This window comes from Thunnus thynnus, chromosome 18 (genome assembly GCF_963924715.1).
Source record: "Thunnus thynnus chromosome 18, fThuThy2.1, whole genome shotgun sequence".
NCBI classification, from domain to species: domain Eukaryota; kingdom Metazoa; phylum Chordata; class Actinopteri; order Scombriformes; family Scombridae; genus Thunnus; species Thunnus thynnus.
In genome coordinates this window covers 23,275,236-23,283,256 of record NC_089534.1, presented here as the reverse complement: position 1 = coordinate 23,283,256, position 8,021 = coordinate 23,275,236, and positions in this window count along the sequence as shown.

Here is an 8,021-nt window from a genome sequence, read left to right as displayed (position 1 = left end):
GTCTTGACTTGGGACTTGACTCTGGACTTACTTTTCTTGACCTTACTTAGTATAGTATTAGTATTAGTAGATTCATAAACATCCACAGGCCTTTTTCACCAATTTTTTGTGTTAATTTTGAGATGCTTCATTAATGAAATAAAACACCACACTTGTGACCCATGAGTATATGAGAGTCTTGTAGAATTCGTAAATTTATCATCAGTTTGTAAATGAAAATCATTTGTGAAAGGGGATGCTGCCACCATTTGTGATTTACATTTGTGTAAGCTGCACTCGCAGCTCACTTTGGTGAAACGGGCTCCTAGAATGTAATATGTGGACTCAACCAGAGCAGTGTTTCAGAGTAACAAAGGTTAAACCAAGCCAAATCTTACTCTGACCATAAACAAAAATAATTTCAGACTTAATCTAAGATTAAAAGACTAAAACTCTGTTAGTGGCCCTTATACCCAGCAATGTTCATTAAACCTTACAATATCCAAGTGTTAAATTGAACTGATTTACATCCTGACAATTGAGTTTCTGAGAGCCTTGTCAATAGTGGGACTAAAATTGTAGTTTTGTGTTGTGCTCAAAAGAGTTAAAATGCCAGATGAAAACTTAATGCAAACATGAAAAAATGATACCCTGCTTTGTTAGTATCAGGCTCGTACAAGATCCGCCTTCCTGACAGTGGGCAACCAATTGATAGAACTAATGACAGCTTGTGACCATAACAGCTGCCGTAAAACTAAACAATAACCTGTAACAAATATAAGATACAACTATAAAGGCAGAACATATGTTTTGAAATGTTTTATTTTTTTAAAAAATTTTTTAAAGCTTTTTTTAAAAGCCTTTTTAGGGTTTTTTTTTTTTTTTTTAGTTTTTTTGTTTTTAAGGTTTTTTTTAAAGGTTTTTTTTTAAGGTTGTAAGTTAAATTTTAAGTTCAGCATTCCACTGATAATGAGCTCCAACCCCTGAGCACCAGCACTCAGGTGTTGAACTCAGTGACGGATGTGGAATCTTCCTTTGGCATCTTCTTCTTTCTCTTCCTTAAACCAAGGAAGTGACGGAATCTTTTCCAGAAAGAAGGCCTTTTGATGTTCTCGGCAGCTCTCTGACTGATGCCAACTTGTCTGTGGAGTTCTGAATCCAGAACCACAGCGGTGTACTCCTTTTCCACAAGTTCGGAGTCCAGTACAAGTTCGGAGTCCAGTACAAGTTCGGAATCCAGAACCACAGCGGTGTACTCCTTTTCCACAAGTTCAGAGTCCAGTACTGCAGCGGTGCACTCCTCTTCCACGAGTTCGGAGTCCAGTACCACAGCGGTGGACTCCTCTTCCACGAGTTCGGAGTCCCGTACCGCAGTGGTGGACTCCTCCTCCACAAGTTCTGAGTTCAGAGGCACAGCGGTGTACTCGTTTTCCACAAGTTCGGAGTCCAGAACCGCAGCGGTGGACTCCTCCTCCACAAGTTCTGAGTTCAGAAGCACAGCGGTGTACTCCTTTTCCACAAGTTCGGAATCCAGTACCACAGCGGTGGACTCCTCTTCCACGAGTTTGGAGTCCCGTACCACAGTGGTGGACTCCTCTTCCGCTGTGTCCTGTGAAACAGCAGGGGATTTCTCCCTCTGCTCACTTGTCCTGTCCTTGAAGTCTTCAATGATTGGGATGATCTGTTTTTGGAGGGCCTGTTTTTCCTCTTCCTCAGCCTTGAGCTTGGCAACAAGCTCAAGGATTGTTGAGGTCTCTTGATGGAGATGAATTTTCAAGTCGTCCAACTCCTCACAAAGACTCCTCTCCTTCTCAGCAGCAACTGTTGTCACGTTCTCCATTTTAAGACACAGAGCTTCCTGCTCTACCTTCATCCTCTGAAACTGCTTCTTGTATTCTGATGTTTTGTTTGAATTGTCAGCAATCTGTGTCTCAAGTTGCTGTTGAAGCGAGTGACTTTTTTCTTTTTCTGCTGTGAGGTAGCTGTATGCATGGTAGACATTAGAATACTCCTGATAGAGCTCATTGTAGGAAGCAGTGAGCGTGTCAAACTCTGCCCTCAGCTGCTTCTCTTTAAGCACCAACAGTGCTTCCTTGCTCTTCTGCTGGGCCAACTCTTTTTCGGATTCCTCCAGCTTTTTGGTGAGCTGGATCTTCTGGGTGTACTCCTGGCCAGCTTTGGCCCTCTCTGTCTGGCATAGTCTAGTTTGCTGCTGTCTCCAGCCTCTCTCTTTATGGAGTTCATTAGTTAAATACTCAATCTGGTCCCAGAGAGTCTTGTTTTCTTCCACTTCTGAGGCCAGGCTGGTGCAGAGGTCAGTAACCTTCTTCTCCTGAGAGATATTGTGTTCATTTGCCATTTGGAGCTGAGTCTTTAGCTCTTCAACCTGTTCCACCAGGTTCACCCTTTCTGTACTGCTGTAAATGTTGGAGGATCCCAGGACTGCTGAATGTAGTCTTGAAGCCATTGCAGTCTGTTTCACAGTTGTGGATTTCCTACTGAAATGAAATGTCTCAATTGACAGAACTCTAATCACAGCTGCCGTATACACGGATGTACTGACAAGATCATATACATGAAATGGAGCTATCCCCTTGATATTTGCAAGTAACCTGGTGATGACATCATACACGTGTAATGAATCTGTTCCTTTGATGTTATGACATCATACATGTATGATGGAACTATTGCTGCCTGTTGTCTTTCCCCCCTAGTTACTGTTGCTATGTCTGTCAAAACTTCCTTCTAGCACAGCACATGCAGTTTACAATAACAGTGGCAGATTTATCAATCTGGATTCTTAGTTAGTTTTGAAACAATGAGTCTTCAATTTCACACAGAAGTGGACAAAAGCAGCTTTTCATTTAGCTGATGACCATGGATTTTTGTCCACTGAATTAATAAATGTTGCTAGCAGATTTTATCAGCTGTAGCTGACTCAGGTAATTGAGGTGATTTATTTCAAAACAAGAATCCTGTAAAAAGGTTTTAAATATGCATCTGAAGGCAAACTACGTGATATCATGCTCTAAGAGTTAGCACTGCGGTGAATGTAACAGAATGTTCACTATGAAAATAAATGCTTTACCTCTTCAACAACCAAGCCAAGTTTCCTAGTGTCCTACCAGCAGCTGATTATATTGACAGGGATATGCCCAGAGTTAGCTTCACCTTAACCCCGGATCTATAAAGCAGTCTCCCCTGTGCTTCCTGCCCTCAGTCTGGAGGCTGGAGCAGCAGTTGCAGATGCAGCAGTCTGTTACACAAGCTTTTGTTAAAATAATGTCACATTATATTGTAAAAGATCCAGCTGATGAGATACTGAGGCAACAGAAGTCATAAAAGTGTTATTCAAATCTGTTTATATTATTTCTTTTGATAGTTGCAAGATTGTTCAAGTTCTAGATACATCTTAAGAATGGTAGGCTAGCAAAGAGTCTGAATGCTCACATAAATGAGACAGTTTTTGATTTTTAAGAAATTAGCAAAACTTTCCAAAAACATGATGCTCTGTTGTAGTCTGATGGCCATAAAAGCCAAATTAATCCATTTGAAATTGTATTTATAACACAAAAAATTGTGCAAAAGTGAAGGGGTCTGACTTTTTTTTTGAAGCGACAATCATTCCAAATCACGTCTCAGAAGATCTTGATTGCAGTGGTTATTAACTTCACCCGTGCGGAAGAGCAAAACAAGACGTTCACTTGAAGGTTTTGGACTTTTGGACTCATATGTAAATTTGCATTAATTGCTGACTAACAGCGAAATAATATTCTATTTAATTCTTTCTCTCTTGGCTGTGGGATCCTAGATGTTTAACTGCATGGATGTACTGTATCTCTGCAGAGTCAACTAGCAGCTGTGTGATTTTTACACAAAAATAAAAACGGCACAATATTTTAAACACTGACTTCTTTCTTGTTTGTTTGAGAACTGGGCTCGTGTTTGTGTTCAAATGTCTAAGAATTCCATTTAAGGATGTTCTAAAGACACACTTTAAAGCTTGCTGATGTCCAAGTCTAGTATGTTAAATATGATGGCGATATTACAGATGACAATTCTTGACTGACTTCATGATGGGTTGTCATTTATTTATGTTTTTATGTGGATTCCTGTTGGCTGTTATCAGCGCAACAGCTACTCTTCCTGGGTCCTTCATTGGAATAAGGAAGAAATAATGAAACAAAAAACTACAATAATTTCATGTGATAATGTAAATCAAATGTGAATCAAATAAACTAAAGTAAAAGATTGTACTAGTTTGTAATATACTTAGCAGTACTGCAGCGTACATACAGCAATTGAATGACCATACATGGGTGTCTACAAATACAATATAGAACAATAAGCTTCACTATGAACTAAAAAAACCCTGTATCAGTCAGAATAGCCTTCATTTTATTGATGACTCATAAGAAAACTCTTTTTAAAGGTAATCGTATTCAGGGATTTTTCTGATAAATTATTACCAGGTTATCTATCATCAATTGACTAGTTTTATAATAGTTCTTTTTTCTATTAAAGATTGTTCTTGAGAAAAGACAATTTTGCTGTTTTAAAAAACACGTAGAAGGTTACCAGAAAAAGATTAAAAGACGTCACACCAGCCTTTCCTCCACTGTCAGCCAGGAGAGACCAGCAGGCGTTCCCTCAACCTTCTGTCTGACTGATCAGGTCAGGACCAGACGTGCTGCTCGGTTCTAGCTTCTGCAGAACATGTTGCAGGGCAATAGTTCTGATGTGTCAGAACCAGACATTGTACAACCTGCTTTAATGTGCTTGGAGATGGACATGAGTGACACCTTTTAATAGCAGATCTAGTGCTGCCGCTGCCCATTTTAGAAAAACATGTCAAGAACTACTGAACGTTCAGCTCAGAGATTACAAAGGACTGTAATTGTGTCACAGGAATACCACAAGGAGCCACACCTGATCAGTTTCCTTTAAATGTAATGAAATGTATCTGAAAGTAATACATTTGCATTTTAAAAAGCATTTATTATTTCTGTAAATTTACTATACTTAAGTAACTATTTGAATGTTTAAAATGACAATATGTTTTGTGAAGGATGCATAATGACTTGTTTAGGACTGGACAAAGTCAAGGACTTGAGATTTTTGATCTTGATTTAGGATTGACTTTGTACTTAGAGTACCTGTTGGTCTTGATTCTGAACTCATTTGTCTTGACCTTACTTAGTATAGTATTAGTATTAGTAGATTCATAAACATCCGCAGGCCTGTTTCTCCAAATTTTATGTTAATTTTGAGACGCTTCATTAATGAAATCAAACACCACACTTGTGACCCATGAGTATATGAGAGTCTCGTATAATTTGCAAATTTATCATCAGTTTATAAATGAAAATCATTTGTGAAAGGGGATGCTGCCACCATTTGTGATTTACATTTGTGTAAGCTGCACTCACAGCTCACTTTGGTGAAACGGGCTCCTAGAATGTAATATGTGGACTCAACCAGAGCAGTGTTTCAGAGTAACAAAGGTTAAACCAAGCCAAATCTTACTCTGACCATAAACAAAAATAATTTCAGACTTAATCTAAGATTAAAAGACAAAAAATCTGTTAGTGGCCCTTATACCCAGCAATGTTCATTAAACCTCACAATATCCAAGTGTTGAATTGAACTGATTTACATCCTGACAATTGAGTTTCTGAGAGCCTTGTCAATAGTGGGACTAAAATTGTAGTTTTGTGTTGTGCTCAAAAGAGTTAAAATGCCAGATGAAAACTTAATGCAAACATGAAAAAATGATACCCTGCTTTGTTAGGATCAGGCTCGTACAAGATCCGCCTTCCTGACAGTGGGCAACCAATCGATAGAACTAATGAGAGCTTGTGACCATAACAGCTGCCGTAAAACTAAACAATAACCTGTAACAAATATGAGATACAACTATAAAAGGCAGAACATATGTTTTGAAATGTTTTATTTTATTTTTTTAAAATTTTTAAAGCTTTTTTTAAAAGCCTTTTTAGGGTTTTTTTTAAAGTTTTTTTTTAGTTTTTTTTTTTTTTTTTTTTTTTAAGGTTTTTTTTTTTCAGGTTGTTTTTAAAGGTTGTAAGTTAAATTTTAAGTTCAGCATTCCACTGATAATGAGCTCCAACCCCTGAGCACCAGCACTCAGGTGTTGAACTCAGTGACGGATGTGGAATCTTCCTTCGGCATCTTCTTCTTTCTCTTCCTTAAACCAAGGAAGTGACGGAATCTTTTCCAGAAAGAAGGCCTTTTGATGTTCTCGGCAGCTCTCTGACTGATGCCAATTTGTCCCTGGAGTTCTGAATCCAGAACCACAGCGGTGTACTCCTTTTCCACAAGTTCAGAGTCCAGTACCGCAGCGGTGGACTCCTCTTCCACGAGTTCGGAGTCCCGTACCGCAGTGGTGGACTCCTCCTCCACAAGTTCTGAGTTCAGAGGCACAGCGGTGTACTCGTTTTCCACAAGTTCGGAGTCCAGAACCGCAGCGGTGGACTCCTCCTCCACAAGTTCTGAGTTCAGAAGCACAGCGGTGTACTCCTTTTCCACAAGTTCGGAATCCAGTACCACAGCGGTGGACTCCTCTTCCACGAGTTTGGAGTCCCGTACCACAGTGGTGGACTCCTCTTCCACTGTGTCCTGTGAAACAGCAGGGGATTTCTCCCTCTGCTCACTTGTCCTGTCCTTGAAGTCTTCAATGATTGGGATGATCTGTTTTTGGAGGGCCTGTTTTTCCTCTTCCTCAGCCTTGAGCTTGGCAACAAGCTCAAGGATTGTTGAGGTCTCTTGGTGGAGATGAATTTTCAAGTCGTCCAACTCCTCACAAAGACTCCTCTCCTTCTCAGCAGCAACTGTTGTCACGTTCTCCATTTTAAGACACAGAGCTTCCTGCTTTAACTTCATCCCCTGAAACTGCTTCTTGTATTCTGATGTTTTGTTTGAATTGTCAGCAATCTGTGTCTCAAGTTGCTGTTGAAGCGAGTGACTTTTTTCTTTTTCTGCTGTGAGGTAGCTGTATGCATGGTAGACATTAGAATACTCCTGATAGAGCTTATTGTAGGAAGCAGTGAGCGTGTCAAACTCTGCCCTCAGCTGCTTCTCTTTAAGCACCAACAGTGCTTCCTTGCTCTTCTGCTGGGCCAACTCTTTTTCGGATTCCTCCAGCTTTTTGGTGAGCTGGATCTTCTGGGTGTACTCCTGGCCAGCTTTGGCCCTCTCTGTCTGGCATCTAGTTTGCTGCTGTCTCCAGCCTCTCTCTTTATGGAGTTCATTGGTTAAATACTCAATCTGGTCCCAGAGAGTCTTGTTTTCTTCCACTTCTGAGGCCAGGCTGGTGCAGAGGTCAGTAACCTTCTTCTCCTGAGAGATATTGTGTTCATTTGCCATTTGGAGCTGAGTCTTTAGCTCTTCAACCTGTTCCACCAGGTTCACCCTTTCTGTACTGCTGTAAATGTTGGAGGATCCCAGGACTGCTGAATGTAGTCTTGAAGCCATTGCAGTCTGTTTCACAGTTGTGGATTTCCTACTGAAATGAAATGTCTCAATTGACAGAACTCTAATCACAGCTGCCGTATACACGGATGTACTGACAAGATCATATACATGAAATGGAGCTATCCCCTTGATATTTGCAAGTAACCTGGTGATGACATCATACACGTGTAATGAATCTGTTCCTTTGATGTTATGACATCATACATGTATGATGGAACTATTGCTGCCTGTTGTCTTTCCCCCCTAGTTACTGTTGCTATGTCTGTCAAAACTTCCTTCTAGCACAGCACATGCAGTTTACAATAACAGTGGCAGATTTATCAATCTGGATTCTTAGTTAGTTTTGAAACAATGGGTCTTCAATTTCACACAGAAGTGGACAAAAGCAGCTTTTCATTTAGCTGATGACCATGGATTTTTGTCCACTGAATTAATAAATGTTGCTAGCAGATTTTATCAGCTGTAGTTGACTCAGGTAATTGAGGTGATTTATTTCAAAACAAGAATCCTGTAAAAACGTTTTAAATATGCATCTGAGGGCGTCCTACGTG